This window comes from Halichoerus grypus, chromosome 14, assembly GCF_964656455.1.
Source record: "Halichoerus grypus chromosome 14, mHalGry1.hap1.1, whole genome shotgun sequence".
Classification (NCBI taxonomy): Eukaryota; Metazoa; Chordata; class Mammalia; order Carnivora; family Phocidae; genus Halichoerus; species Halichoerus grypus.
This window is the reverse complement of record NC_135725.1, coordinates 28,212,686-28,226,079: the sequence shown is the minus strand read 5'-3', so window position 1 is coordinate 28,226,079 and position 13,394 is coordinate 28,212,686. Positions and strand designations below refer to the sequence as shown.

The following is a 13,394-nucleotide window of genomic DNA, read 5'->3' as shown; positions in this document are numbered from 1 at the left end:
AAAAAGATCTCAATGTAAAAACTAGCAAATGATGAGGAAAATGCTCTTCTCATCAGTCCTCCAATTTGAGTCTTTCTTCTCCAAGATGAAGTGTTACAAATCTTTCCTGAAAATATTTTCAAGTATAGAGTATAAAGGCATGATGTCCACTGCATCTTGTTTCTTAAGATGATACTGTATCTCAGAACTTCTTCCACATGTAGTTCTTCTACCTTATTTCTTTTGAAGGCCACAGAGAAATCCATTGACTGGTGCAGCAGACTGCACCCACCTGGCCCTAGATGGTTTCTAGAGTTTTGTTTTCACCGGCAATACTAAACTGAACATTCTTGCCCATTTATCCACCCATACTTTGGTGACATTCCTAGCAGTGGAAGGGCTGAGTCAAAGAGAATATGCTTTGAAAGTTTGGTAAATATTGCCAAATTGCCTTAAAAGCAATTAACAACAATTTCTCCTCCCACAAAAAAAAAAAAAGAAAGAAAGAAAGAAAAAGTGAGAATGCCAGGTTCATTTGCCCAGTTTTCTTTTGGGTTACATTACATTTTTATTTTGAGGAGAGAGACTTTTTAAAAAATACTTGTTAGAACACTTTATAAAATAAGGAATCAAGCCCCTTATTTGTCATGTGTTACGAATATTCCCCTCCCCCATTTGTTTTATTGCTTCTGGTCTTGTTTATGGCATTTCGTTCAATAAAGAAGTTTAAAATTTTAATGTAAACGTATTTATCACCATTTCTCTTTATGGTTTCTGGGTTTTATTGTCTATGAAAGAATCCCCACATCTTAAGAGTATAAATATTGATATTTGTTTACTGCTGTGGTTTGTTTGTTTACATTTAATGTTTGGTCTGGACTTTTGTGAAAGAAATATGGTATGCAGCTAAATTTTCAAATTGCTTGTAAGTTGTGTGTGTGTGTGTGTTTTTTTAAGATTTTATTTAGGGGCGCCTGGGTGGCTCAGTCAGTTAAGCATCTGCCTTTGGCTCAGGTCATGATCCCAGGGTCCTGGGATGGAGTCCCGCATCGGGCTCCCTGCTGAGCGGGAAGCCTGCTTCTCCCTCTCCCTCTGCCCCCGACTCCTGCTTGCTCTCGCTCTCTAGTGCTGTCTCTCTAAAATAAATAAATAAAGTTATTTATTTATTTTAGAGAGACAGAGAGTGAACCGGGGAGGGACAAAGGGAGAAGGAGAGAGAATCTCAAGCAGACTCCCCACTGAGTGTAGAGCCTGACACGGGGCTCGATCCCGCGACCCTGAGATCATGACCCAAGCTGAAACCAGAGTCAGACACTTAACCGACTGAGCCATCGGGAGCCCCCCAAATTGCTTGTAAGTTATTTCGATAACATTTACTTATCAATCCATCTTTTCCTCGCTGATTTGATGCACTACCTTTCTCATATAAAAAATTTCTCAATGTATTTGAATCTAGTTCCTAGTGCTATTCTATCCCATTTCAAGGGCTTCATTCCTTCCCAGTAACAGACTGCTCTGATTAATGTATCTTTGTAACATGTTTTCATGTGTGATAGAACTAGAACCCATTACCCGTTATTAATCTCTAAAAAATATTTTTCCATTCATTCTCACATGTCTATATTTTTTCAGATGATTTTTAGTCTTTTTTCTTTTACTTTTTAAAAATACGTATTTATATGGGAAATTTATGGAGGCTGAATTCTATACCTTACATAGTTTACATTCAATTTGTATTCTTTCTTATGCTTTTTACTTTAGAATTGTTTAATTTATGGAAAAATTGTGAAGACAGTATAACCCACATCCAGGTTCCCCTATTGTTAACATCTTACATCAGTATGATACATCTGTCAAAATGTCTATGTAGAGGTAAATGTATTTGTCCAAATGTACACTAGTATGATGAACCAACCTTGACACATCATTAGTAAAGTCCACAGTTTATTCAGTCTGACCAAATGTCCCTTTTTTGTCCCAGGATCCTATTCAAGACCATATTACATTAAGATGTCATGTCTCCTAGTCCTCCTTTGCTGTGACAGTTTTTCAGACTTTCCTTGGTTTTGATGAACTTGACAATTTTGAGGAGTACTGGTCAGGTTATGTTACAGAATGTCCTTCAATTTGGGTTTGTGTAATATTTTTCTCATAGTTAGAAAGGTGTTACAGGTTTTGGGGAGGAAGACCACAGCTGTAAAGTGCTATGCTCATCACATCGAAGGAAATGCTATCAACATGACTTACACTGTTGACATTGACCTTGATCATGGGGTTAAAGTGGTAGGAGTATGTGTCAGGTTTCTCAACTGTAAAGTTACTTCTGCCCCTTTCCATACCGTATCCTTTGGAAGGAAATCACTATGCACAACCCAAACTTAAAAGGTGGGGCGTTATGATCCAGCTACTTAAGCAGGGAGTTTCTACATACAGTTTTTGGAATTCTGCACAGGAGATTTGTAACTTCTCCCTCATTTATTTCTTTATTCAATCACTTATTTAATGCAGACTCATATAGACATTTATTTTGTACTTTGGGTTACAATCTAATACTGCATTATTTGTTTATTGCTCAAATTGTTCCAGGTTTGGCCAGTGAGAATTCTTTTAATTGGCTCCTGTATCCCACTGACATAACCATATCATTGTCGAGGGTTTTGTTGTTTTCAGTACTTCCTTACTTTCTGGCATTAGAGGATTCTATAGATTTATCTTGTATATTCCCTGCCCCAGTCCTAGAATCAGCCATTTCCTCCAAGAATCTGGTTCCTTTTACTGGAAAATATTACTAATACCAAACTCTGGGTGCTGGGTATGATCTTTGCAGCTGGGGTTTCTTGGCTTCTAGCTCCTGTGAGCTGACAGAACAATGAAATAGAAGTGTGTATACTAACCCATGTATATACACATATTTATACATATTGTTATATGCATCCATCTGTATTTATATTACTTAATACCATTTTTAAGTCTCTCTTCCCGCACCAGTTCAACCCATATCCTACTGATACTTTAACTGGTATCAAACTGAATTTACAGATTACTTGGGGCTGGTTAGTTTTTCTGCAAAAGCTTAATGTAAAATAAGTGATAATGAGAAATATTTTTGTAAGCCTTTCTATCATTTTTCTTCTGTCATGATCCTCAAGAAAGTTCAGGTTTTCCTTCAGATGTTTCCAAATTTCAAGAAAAAATTTTTTCTGTGATTTTCTTTTTTTTTTTTTTAAACATTTTATTTATTTACTTGTCAGAGAGAGAGCGCGCACAAGCAGGGGCAGCGGCAGACAGAGGGAGACGGAGAAGCAGGCTCCCCGCTGAGCAGGGGGCCTGACGTGGGACTCGATCCCAGGACTCTGGGATCACGACCCGAGCTGAAGGCAGCCACTTAACTGACTGAGCCACCCAGGTGTCCCTCTTCTTCTTCTTTTTTTTAAATAAAGATTTTATTTATTTACCTGAGAGAGAGAGAGAAAGCACGAGCAGGAGGGAAGGATAGAGGGAGAAGCAGACTCCCTGCTGAGCAGGTAGCTCAATGAGGGACTCGATCCCAGGACCCTGGGATCATGACCTGAGCTGAAGGCAGACACAACCAACTGAGCCACCCAGGTGCCCCTTTTTCTGTGATTTTCTAAAGCTCTTCTTCCACTATAACTTTTTATGGTTTCTAAAGTAGAAAATTAATGATTTTTAAGAAATTTATTTTGTAACCATCCATCCTGTTCAATTTTCCTATTATTTTTATTTTCTGTTCAGTTCATTGTCTTGGGTTTCCTATGTATATTTTGCAAATAATGATAATTTTGCTCCCTCCTTTCAATAAGTATAGATCTTATTTCTTTGTCTTGTCTATTTGTATTATTTAGAACAGAGATGAACAAATTTTTTCTATAAAGAGCCGAATATAGTAAATATTATGGGCTTTATCACATACAGCCTCTGTCACAACTACTCAATTCTACAATTATAGTGGGAAGGCAGCCAGAGACAAAATGATAATGAATGGGAGATACTGTTTACCAATAAAACTTTATTTACAAAAACAGGCAGTTGGCCCACAGGCAGTATAGTTTATTGACCACTGTTTTGGAATTGAAATTATGTTACATAATGATGGTGATGGTGGGTACCTTGCCTTGTTTTAATCTTCATTTTAAACAGAATGTTCTTCTGTTTCACTATTAAGCAGAATGCCAGCGTTTGATCTCTCTCTCTCTCTCTCTCTCTCTCTCTCTCACACACACACACACACACACACACACACACAGTTTAAATAATGTTTAAAAAATCCACCTTGCCCTATTTTCTCTAAGAGTATTTATTAGGAATATTGTTGAATTTTGTTAACTGCCTTTTTTTGCAACTACTGAGCTTTGATGTCTTTGACCTATAAATATAGTAAGTTATGTTAATACATTTTTTAAGATGTAACCATTCTTTTGGTATAAAACTCACCTAGTTTTAGTTTATCATGCTTGTGATATGTTAAGTATTTCCTTATTTTTGTTAATAGTCTGTGTATGATTTTTATATTGATATTCACAAATAATAGTTTATATGTTATTATTTTATTTATTTATTTTTTTTTTTTAAAGATTTTATTTATTTATTTGAGAGAGAGAATGAGAGAGAGAGAGCACATGAGAGGGGGGAGGGTCAGAGGGAGAAGCAGGCTCCTTGCTGAGCAGGGAGCCCGATGCGGGACTCGATCCCGGGACTCCAGGATCATGACCTGAGCCGAAGGCAGTCGCTTAACCAACTGAGCCACCCAGGCGCCCCTATGTTATTATTTTAAATTGTCAGATTATGGAATTAGTATTTTGTTGGCTTCATATATATAATTTGAAAGACTTCCTTTCTATGGGAATATTTTTATGGCTAGGACTTACCTGTTTATTGAAAATCTGAGCAAATTCATCTATAAAACCCACGAGGATCTGGTGTTTTTCCCAGGGGAATCTCAAGTAACTTTTCTTCTGTGGGTATTTTTTATTTCAGTTGTCTAGTAATAATTCTTCTGGTATCAATTTTTATTGATTCATTTGTTCTTAGATTGTCAAAATTATTTGCTGAAAAGTTCACAAAGTACTATTTATGATTTTTTAAAAAATTTTCCTTGCCATCTGTTGTTGTTTGTCACTTTTCATTTCTAATCTTCTGTATTAGTTCTTCCCTTTCTCCTCTTAATTAAGCTATCTCTGTTTTATTGGTGTTGGCAAAATATCAACTTTTGGATGCATTTATCAATTCTGGTTTTCCTTTTCATGCTTTCTAATTAATTCATGTCTGCTTTGATCTCTACCTCTTCTGTGTTCTTTAGGTTGATTTTATCATTGTTTTCCAACCTCTTAAGAACTGATTTGGGCTATGAATTTTTCATCAAGAACAATTTTAGTGGCACCCCATAGACTGGGCTAGATGGTGTTTTATGTTTTTTCTAGATATTCTCCCAGTTTAGGTTTAATTTCTTCTTTGATATAAAGGTGAAGAGAGAAGATTTTGGGGGAGAGGGGTATTGGTCCTCTTTTCTTATTTCCTAATTTATTATTTTATTGCATTGGGGTCAGAGATCATCTTATTTCTCTTGAGGAATTGAACAACATTTTTAGTAAGTCCCGATGTGATTAATTTCTATAAATGATCCATTAACTAGAAATATTTTTTAAAGCAGACAATTATACACTTCACATTGTTTCTGCATGATTGGTTTCTTCAGAGCAGGAGAACTATGTGATTCATGTATCTCTAACACCTTGTAGTACTATGCTCGGTACACAGTTGTTCAGTAAGTGGCTGCTGAATGAATGAATTGATGAATGAATGCCACCTGTATTCAATGGGTTTATTTTTCTGGGGTTAACTGGCCCTAGGCAGTTTCTCCTCATACTGACACAAGACTGACTGATAGTAAGCCATTCACTTCATAGTGATCCATGGTAAAATGAGTCAATAAAAAGGTTAAAACAGGATTTGATATGTAGGTTGTTAAAAACCTAGTTGTATACTCTTTTTTTTTTTTTTAATTTTATTTATTTTTATTTTAGAGAGAGAGAGAGCGAGCGTGTGAGCAGGGAAAGGAATGGAGGGGGAGAGAAAGTGGGAAAGAATCTCAAGCAGACTCCATGCCAAGCATGGAGCCCAACTTGGGGCTCAATCCCACGACCTTGAGATCATGACCTGAGCTGAAACCAAGAGCCCGACGCTCAACCGACTGAGCCACCCAGGCACCTCCCCTCTTCTGTTTTCTTAAATATCTTCTCTTTTGCTCATTTTATATTCATCTTTTAAGGCTCAAGTCTTGACACATATAAAATCAGGCTAAGTTCACTGAGTGTCTCTACTCTTGTGACCTTCATTGACTAGATGCATTTTGGCATGTGAGCTAAAGGGCCTTGTACTATTATCCAGCTGTTTAATACATCTCGTCTTCCTGGTAAAACAATAAGCTCCTTGAGAATCTTACATTACTTTCTATCCTAGAGTGTACCAGGAAGAATGTTCAGTAAACACCTGCTGTATCAACAAGAGAGAAGTTAAGAAAAGCTAGTCCTTTGGTTGACATTCTACCTCATCATGGTCTTGTGATCTTAGTTATATAATTTTACATCTCTGGAGCTCAGTTTTCTAAGAGGGCACACCAAAGAAAGCCCTTTCAAAGATTAAGAAATGCAATAGTTTTTATAATATATTTGATTCTATGAAGGAGAAAGGGAGGCAACTACATTAAGGAAACAGCACAAAATATACATCCAGTTGGTCAAGTGCCAATAGCACCGTCGTTATACACAGACGTCAACAACCATCCCGCTCCATAGTTTGTTTCTCCCCTGCTCTTCAACTGCTGCCATCCTCAGCTCTCACTCCTCCTTGCTCGGTTCACTCAGGGAATGTCAACTGTCACTAACATGTGTCTCTCAGATCTGCTCCCTCTGGGCGCACTTCTCCAGAGCAGCTAGACATCCAACTCTCTATCAGACATTGTGCTGACAGACACATAATGTATCTTTTGGGTGTTGTGCTGGTTGCTCACATTCATTTCACTTAAGCTCATACCTTGACTCCCCTACCCTTGACCCCATAACCAATTCCTTCCCCTGATGTTCCTACTTGTTTTCATGGCCCTACCATTCTTCTCAGAGTCATCTTCAGTTCCATCTTATCCCTCAATGCCCACATTCAGTCAGTTGTCATGTCATCAAGAATCCACCTATCCACCATCTACAATCCATTCTTTCATTTCTATTCCCATTGTTACTACCCTACTGAGGCTTGTATCACCCACTTCTCAGGACAACTCTAACTGCTTCATAACTAACCAGTTTCTGTATGACCCAATCAATCCTATAAAACACTGACAGATTAATCTTCCTACAGTACGGTTCAATACTACAAGATTGATTAGCTGCCTATCATGTTTCTGTGTTGGCTTAATTAACCAATCAACCAACCAAAGACTCAATCAATCACAAGTAATTCCCTATGTCCTTCTAAAACAATCTGATAATACAAATTTCACTCTGGAGTGAGACTGTTTGGATTAATTTTCCACCTCTATAATATACTACCAGTGTCCCTGGGCAAAGCAGTGAACCATTCTGTTTTTCCAATTGAAACAAACAAAAAGGACAATAAAAAATAATGGTTAACACTTGATGAATATTTTTTATATGCCAGGCACTGTGCTAAGTGATTTATATGTATTAAACCACTTTAAACCTCAAACATCCCTATAGGGTAGATACTGCTTTAATGCTAACTTTTCAGATGAGGACACAAATCTCAAAAAGGTTAAACACCTCACTGAAGGTGCAACTACTAGTAAATGGTAGAGTTGAGGCCTAGAACTCAGGTCTCTCTAAGATATTTGGTGAACTTTTTTTTTTTAATTGAATTAAATTTTATATATACAATAGAATGAATGGATCTTAAACAGTTTGATGGGTTTTGATAATTGAATACACAAAGTAACCACCGCCCACATCAAGATACAGAAATTTTCCCAAACAGTTCCTTCATGCCTTGTTCCAGTCAATCCCACCCAACCCCAAAGACAACCACTGAGTTCCAGTACATAGATTAATTTCCGATGTTCTTGAATTTCACACAAATGGAATCATATAATATGTATTCTTTAGTACCTGAATTTTGCTCAACATAGTGTTTTTGACATCCGTGTTGTCTTGAGTAGTACTTCATTGTACTAATATGCCACAATTTGTTTATTCATTCTCCTGTTAGGAGGCATTCAGGTTGCTTCAGTTTGGGGCTATTAAGTATTAGAGGTTGCTATAAATATTTTTGTACAAGTCTTTTTGTAAATATATTTTTATTTCTTTTAGATAAGTTCTTCAGAGCAGGATTGCTAGGTCATATGGTAGATGTATTTTTAACTTTATAAGAAAGTACCAAAAAGTTTTTCAAAGTGGCTGTCCCATTTTGCAATTCCATAGACAATGCACGAGAATTCCAGATGCTCCACATACTTGCTAACATAATCCTATCCACCCATTAGCCATTCTTGTGGGTATAAATGCTATCTCAGAATGGTCTGAATTTGCATTTTCTTGATGACTGATGATTTTTTATATCTTTACATGTTCTTATTGACCATTTCTAATTCGTGTGTGTGTGTGTGGGGGGTGTGGTGACTACTCAAGCCTTTTATCATATTTTATTTTATTTTTTTATTTTTTTTTATTTTTTTTAAAGATTTTTATTTATTTATTTGAGACAGAGAGAATGAGAGAGAGAGAGAGCACATGAGAGGGGGGAGGGTCAGAGGGAGAAGCAGGCTCCCTGCCGAGCAGGGAGCCCGATGCGGGACTCGATCCAGGGACTCCAGGATCATGACCTGAGCCGAAGGCAGTCGCTTAACCAACTGAGCCACCCAGGCGCCCTTTTTATCATATTTTAAAGTGAGCTAATTGTCTTCCTTACATATCTGAATATAAGCCCATTATAATGTGAATAATTTTTGTCTTAGTCTATGGCTCGCCTGTTCATTTCCAAAAATCCATAATCAGAATTTTTAAGTTTATTAATTTTATCATTGATGATTAGTGCTTTATATGTCCTAAGAAATCTGTTTGCACTAAAAGGTCAAGAGAATAGTCTATATTTTCTTCTAGAAGAGTTAAGACTCTAGTTTTCATATCTAGTTCTATGATCCATCTCAAATTAATATTTGTTTATGGAGTGAAGTAGGCGTTTAGGTTCATTTGTTTCCATAGTGTTAATCTAGTTTCTTCAGTCCCATTTCCCCACTGATTTCCCTTGGCATCTTTGTGAAAAACAATTTGACTGTATGTGTATGGGTCAGTTTCTAGATTCTGTATTCTGCTCTGCTGATCTGTCATCCTTATGGCAAAACTAAGCTGTGCTCAGCTTCCATTGTTTCTAAGACAAGGTCTGTCTTTTTTTTTTTTTTTACTTGAGACAGAGAGAGAGAGAAAGCACAAGTGGGGAGGAGGGTCAGAGGGAGAGGGAGAAGCAGACTCCGCTGAGCAGGGAGCCCAATAAGGGGCTCGATCCCAGGATGCTGAGATCACGACCTGAGCCAAAGGCAGACGCTTAACCGTCTGAGCCACCCAGGCGCCCTCCCTACCCGTCATCATTTTTAATGTTGTTCCTCTGAATGTAATGATTCTTTTTAATCTGGCTGCATTTTAGATTTTCTATTTATCTTTGATATTTAGCATTTTGACATGATATGCTTAGATGTAGTTTTGTTTGTAGTTTGTTATCCTGCTTGGGATTTGCTGAGCATCTTTGATCTGTGGGTCGATTTCTTAGATAAGTTTTGTAAAATTTTTAGCCCTTATCACTTCAAATATTTTGTTTCTGCATTCTCTCTCTTTTCTCATTCTGCAACTCCAACTACTTATGTGTCAGATCATTTGATAATGTTCTATACAGTTCTAAGATGCCCTGTTCATAAAATGAAAAAAATGCTTCATTTTATTTCAGATAAAATCTATTGATTTGTTTCATGTTCACTGATCCTTTTTTCTCTGTGTCTATTATATTCTTTATCCCATTATATAAATGTGTCATTTATTATCTTTTTCATTTTGGGAGTTTCCATTTAGTTATTTCTTAAAGTGTCCTTTGTTGTTGTTGTTGTTACACATTGTCTACCTTTTCTATGAGAGCCTTTAACATATTTATCATAGTTATTTTAACATCCTGGTCTGCTAATCCAGCATCTGGCTGTTCTCTGGTCTGCTCCTAATGACTGATTTTTTTCTTGATTTTGGGTCACATGTTCCACTTTCTTCAGGTGTCTTTCTTTCTTTCTCTCTCTCTCTCTCTCTCTTTCTTTCCTTCCTTCCTTCCTCCCTTCCTCCCCCCTTTCCTTCTGTCCTTCCTTCCTTTAATTTTTTTTACTGTATATTCAACTGAGAGTATAAGAAAGACTTAAGTAGATAATATTTATTCTAGGAAAAGATATGCCCTTTCCTTTGTCACGCCAAATCAATACAACCTGTAGTCTAACTGTGGCTTTGTTTTGTTGCTGTTTTAGTTTGATTCAGTTCACCACTGACTTTAAAATGTTTTGAGGTTGAATTTCCCTTCAGTAGGAGCCAATTCCAAGAAAAACCAGATGCTGGAATTATCTCACGAGGATTTTAAAGCAGCTGTCATAAAACAATGCTTTGACAATCAATTAGAAATTCTCTTGAAATAAGTGGGAAAAAAATAGAAAATCTGAGCAAAGAAAGGGGAGTTATAAAAAAGAAACAAATGGAAATTATAGAGCTGAAAAACACAGTAACTAAAATGCGAAACACAATAACACAATAACTTACTGGATGGACTTGACAGTAGTTGGAGATAATGGAGGACAGAATCAGTGAACTTGAAAGCAGATCAATAAAATTTACTCAATTTGAACAATAGTAAGAAAACAGATTTAAAAAATAAACAGAACTTTAGGGCTCTGTGGGAAAATAACAAAAGATCCAACATTCATATCATCAAAATCTCAGAAGGAGAGAGTGTGGGACTGATAAAATATTTTTTAAAAAGTATTCAAAGAAATAATGATTGAAGTCTTCCCAAATTTGGCAAAAGACACAGCGTACAGTTTCAAGAAGCTAAGTAAATTCCAAGTAAGACAAAGCCAAAGAAATCCACACCCAGACACATCATAATTAAACTTCTAAAGAGCAAAAAGAAAGAAAAAATCTTGACAACAGTTCAAGAGAAATGGCACATTATCTATAAAGAAACGCCAACAGAGCTCGTGGTAATGGTATACTTAAGTATCTTGATTGTGGTGGTGGTTATACACAGTGGAAGCTACATACAGAATATAACTGCAGAGAGCTATACACACACATAAATGCTGAGAGAAATAAATGTATGCACAGCTGACCCTCGAACAACAGAGGTTTGAACCATGTGGGTCCACTTATATATGGATTTTTTTTCAATAAATACAGTATAATACGGTAAATGTACTTTTCTCTTCTTTATGATTTTCTTAATAACACTTTCTCTAGCTTACTTTATTGTAAGAATACAGTATATAATACATATAACATACAACATATGTGTCAATCATCTATTTATGTTATTATCGGCAAGGCTGCCAGTCAACCCAAGGCTATTACTAAAGTTTTTGGGGAGTCAAAAGTTATATGTGGATTTTTGACTGTGCAGGGTCGGTGCCCTCAACTCCCACATTGTTCAATGGTCAACTGTGTAACAGCTGAAATCTGAATAAACGCTGTATAATGTACCAATGTCAATGTCCTGTTTTTTTTTTATTTTTAAATTTATTTATTTGACAGAGAGAGCACAAGTAGGCAGAGTGGCAGGCAGAGGGAAAGGGAGAAGCGGCTCTCTGCTGAGCAGGGAGCCCGATGCAGGGCTCGATCCTAGGACCCTGGGATCATGACCTGAGCCGAAGGCAGCCACTTAACCGACTGAGCCACCCAGGCGCCCCCAATGTCCTGGTTTTGATATCATACTACAGTTAGGCAAGATGTTAACACTGGGGAAGGCTGAGTGATAAGTACATGGGACCTCCCTGTACATTGCTTTGCAACTTCCTGTGACTCCATAATTATTACAAAATAAAAAATAAACACACACAGACACACATGCACACATGCTCGCACATGCATGGTCTCAATTTATTCCATGATGGATAAATGTTATATGAGCACTATGGCTGAAAATGCTTAAAGTCTCATTTTTATGGAGAAGTGAATAAAATTCTAACTGGTTGACATGGTCACCTCAGCTGTTAAGAATGGATTTTTTGTTCACTTTCACTTTTACTCCTTTCCTTGTCACTAAATTAGTTATATGCTACTGTAATTAAAATAATCCTCTTTTTAAGTTGTAATATTGGAAAAAAGGTGAAAGTCTGGTGAACAGACATATTTTCGATAGTCAAAGCAAAAAATGGCCTTATAATTAGAAAACTTTCAGCATGACAAATCCGTTCCCAATAAAACTCACTGCTCACTGCCTAATGAGGGAAACTTCTAGTGTTTATACTGGATTTCTCTATGGGCTTATTTCACTTAAACATGAATAGCACTAGCATCTCTTTATACAGGCTGAAGTTTAAGAAAAGAGCCAATTTGCCTTCATTACTTCAGATATGTTAATACTGCTCTGTGCATAAGTCCATCTGAGTGTGTCTGCTTCTGGGCAGAAAACAAAGGACTGAACTTCTTCCCTGGTTTGGTCATCCAACGGAACTCCCAACAGAGACTCATGAAAATTCACTAGCAGTAACACTGATATGGTGCCTGCCCTCTTGATACTCTCAATCTAGTGGGAACCTCTTGATATGTATAGCACGTTGGAGTTTACACATCATTTCATTTGATCTTGAATACAACTTATGAAATACGTAGTAGCTTTATCTTATAGGCAACAGAGGTAAGGCTTGGAAAGATCAAATGACTTGCCGAAAGTCATAAAATGCCAGGACTTCCAACTCAAGTCCAATGTTTGTTCCTCTATATCAGGGAATTCCATCACCCATGGATTTTACTTACATGGACTAAACCATACCCACTCATAAGAAAAAACAGAGACTAATAATTTAAATAGTGCCGTAAGACAATACTTGCATGTTTATTTCATCACTGACTGTACACTAATCTATATTATACATTCATATTACATAATAGGTTATATGAACAAATCCACATATAGTATATTTTGTGAATGCTTTAAGTCATTTTAAAGATAATTTCAACTATTGGGACTTACGAACTTCATTTAAAATGTTGTATTAACCCTGTATAAAACTGAACTGCACTGTCCCACATTTCAACAATACTAAGAACAAAGAACAATCCCACTGTAGAAAATCAGTCTAAACCCCTTTTCTAAAAAAACCTTGCATGATATCATTTTTTTACTTTTCTCTTAAAAGTAATACATTTGAAAAG

General features: G+C 36.6%; 1 protein-coding gene and 1 long non-coding RNA gene across 8 annotated transcripts in view; both read right to left on the bottom strand.

Annotated features, from left to right (window-relative positions):
* AOPEP (aminopeptidase O (putative)) overlaps positions 1 to 13,394 on the bottom strand; it is a 337,581-nt gene that overhangs the window by 175,629 nt on the left and 148,558 nt on the right. The window lies entirely within an intron of this gene.
* LOC144380072 (uncharacterized) lies at positions 5,984 to 12,161 on the bottom strand. The gene is made up of 2 exons (XR_013443837.1): positions 8,864 to 12,161; positions 5,984 to 8,624 (listed from the first exon to the last, which is right to left on the bottom strand). It is a non-coding gene; the product is annotated as an uncharacterized LOC144380072 (long non-coding RNA).